Source organism: Hevea brasiliensis, chromosome 4 (assembly GCF_030052815.1).
Source record: "Hevea brasiliensis isolate MT/VB/25A 57/8 chromosome 4, ASM3005281v1, whole genome shotgun sequence".
Lineage (NCBI taxonomy): Eukaryota > Viridiplantae > Streptophyta > Magnoliopsida > Malpighiales > Euphorbiaceae > Hevea > Hevea brasiliensis.
Genome location: NC_079496.1, coordinates 23286700 through 23289492, shown reverse-complemented (window position 1 = coordinate 23289492; position 2793 = coordinate 23286700). Strand labels below are relative to the sequence as shown.

The window sequence follows — 2793 nt, the reverse complement described above, 5'->3', positions numbered from 1 at the left end:
GATCAAGATCATACATTCCAGCACCTTGCCTTTTTTGAGTTGGAGCTGGTCCTCTTGGACTACTCCAAAGATGAGTATTCTTTGCAATTTTCTCCAATAGCTCATAAGCTTCATCTTCATGCTTCATAATAAATTCTCCTCCTATTTGAGCATAAATAATCCCTCTGATTGCAGGAGTGACATTTGTGTAAAAATTCTGATTTATCATCCATTTTGGAATGGCATGATGTGGGCATAATCTCTCTAATTCCTTCCATCTCATCCATGACTCATAAAGAGTTTCATCTTCTCTTGGTCTGAAAGCTGTCATTTGATTCCTCAGTTCTTGAGTTTTTCCAGGTGGAAAATATTGTGCAAGAAATGCATCAGTGAGTTGCTCCCAATTTGTAATGGAGTTGTGAGGTAAAGAATCAAGCCAATCCAATGCTCTATCTTTCCAAGAGAATGGGAATAGCTTGATCTTCTTTGCATCATCAGATACTCCAGGTTGTTTTTGCATGTCACAAATCATAGCAAACTTCTTCAGATGTGTGTGTGGATTTTCAGAAGGATGTCCTCCAAATTGAGAATTTTGAATCATTTGAAGAACTCCAAAATCCATCTTGTAACTATTTGCATCAATTCTTGGTCTTGCTATACTTTCTCTCAAGTCATCAAAACGTGGAAAAGCATGATCCATCATACTTCCCCTAGGCACATTAGCATTAACAACTTCTTCACCTTGGGCTGCATTTTCATTGTTTTGATCATTTCCAGCATTAACACCAATTCTAATTCTTTCATCAGCCATGACTTCTTCTAATTCAGTTTCTCTCAAGGCTTCTTTTCTTTTTTTGGTTTCTTTCTTGTTGGCTTTACAAAATTTCTCAATTTCAGGATTGAATAATAAGGATGTATCACTTGTGCTTCTAGCTCTTCTCATAAAAGATTAAAAGTACCTGAAAAAGAACAAACAAACACAAAATGAAAAGATAACAAAAATAAAACTAAAAACAACTAAAATAATCAAGAATTCAATCTTAAACAAACAACTCCCCGGCAACGGTGCCAAAAACTTGATGTGTCCCTACCACAAGTGCACGGGTCGTTCAAGTAGTATAGAAAAAAATATCGTTCCCACGATGAGTTGTGTTAATGATTGAATTTTTGATATAAAAAGTTGACTAAATTGAGCTATTTTTGAAATTAAAGTAATGAATTGATGGGTATTGAGAATGTGAAATCTATATATGCAAAATTAATAATCTATTCAACAATGTATTAATTAAACTAAAATTGCATCAAATTGAAATAAGCAAGTTCAAATATGGCAATATTCAAAATGGCAAGTAATTAAATTCGATTAGAAATTAACAATGGTAAAAAGGTGATTCCGGAGTTCGGGATTTTATATTCGAGCTATTTTGGAATTTTAAATTGGTTATCCAATCTTGTGAAACTAATGGGTTTTAAGGAGATTAATTCTTAAATCCTTTGAATTCCCTTTCGAGTGAGACAAAGAGTGCCTTAATCAATCTAATCCTACTTTCGTGGACTTAGAGTTAATTAAGACCCATTAAGTCCTTTAATTAATATGTGAATCCTCTTAATCCTTAGCCTATTTTTAGGTCTAAGTTAATTAAGTCCAATTTCTTGATTATCTATCACAAGGCCTTCTCCTTTCGGTGCTTCAACCATGGATTAAGAACATTACTTAATGGGATCCTACACTAAGCATGTCATTAAGCACACAAGAAATGAATAAAACTCATTAAGACCACAAAATATGGATTACCCAATCATAATCCACAAAATATCTCAAATATTACAACCCTTACTCCAGAATCAAAGGTAAACTACTCACTATCCATAATGCTTACAAGATATTATGAGTTTATAAGGAAATAAAGCTTTAATCTAAGCTAAGAAATAAGAAATTAAATACTAGAAATGTAGAAAAATGTAAGGGAAGAAAGAAATCTGCAAATCTTGGTTGAAAATGGTGTGGAAGGTGAAAGTGACTCTTCAAATTCTGCCTCCCTTCTCCTTTCCTTTTCTGCTCCTTTTCTCCTCTTTGTAAAATGGGAAAATGAGACTATTTATAGCATTTTTCTGACATGGAGCCCTAAAATGGTATGTTCTAGGAGGAATTATCTGAGGGAATCTTCTGCCAGCTCATTAATGAACTCTTTATGGGACTGCATAAGTGGACTGCATAAGTTATGCGATCCCTTATGCGATTTTAGTGATCTGGTTCACTTATGCGAAACTGCATGACTTGGTGCATAGGCTATGCACAATTCCGTGAAGGTGCATAAGGGAAGCGAGAATGTGCATAAGCTATGCAGTCTCCTTATGTACATTTCGGCAGGTATTGGAACAGTGATTTTTCTCCTTATGCAGATCTGCATAGCTTATGCAGCAAGTTATGCACAATTTGGTCAATGCACATTTCAGCTTGAAAACTTGTTTTTGACATCTTTGGCTGTAGAAGTCACTCCTCAATGGCAAAATTTCTCTTCAGTCCTTCAAAAACACCATTTTTCCTACAAAAAAAAGTAAAAATTACAAATTAATCCAAAATTGACAATTATGAAAAACTAACTAAATAACTAATGAAATTAGCTAAAAGTGACTAATAATCAAATAAAATGGCTATGAAATTAAACCTAAATGATTATGAAAAATGTATGCATCAACACCCTCATTATGAAGTACCACGGGGATGTACGCAGCTCTATATAATAATCTCATATCGGTATTATAATTTGCAGCTTACAGAGCAGACATCGAGAACATTGTATAGTTACTATG

General features: G+C 34.0%; 1 non-coding gene across 1 annotated transcript; it reads left to right on the top strand.

The window, feature by feature from the left end:
* The first annotated feature begins 218 nt into the window (after nt 1–218).
* LOC131179683 (small nucleolar RNA R71) lies at nt 219–325 on the top strand. The gene has a single exon (XR_009148570.1). It is a non-coding gene; the product is annotated as a small nucleolar RNA R71 (small nucleolar RNA).
* The last annotated feature ends 2468 nt before the right edge of the window (nt 326–2793 follow it).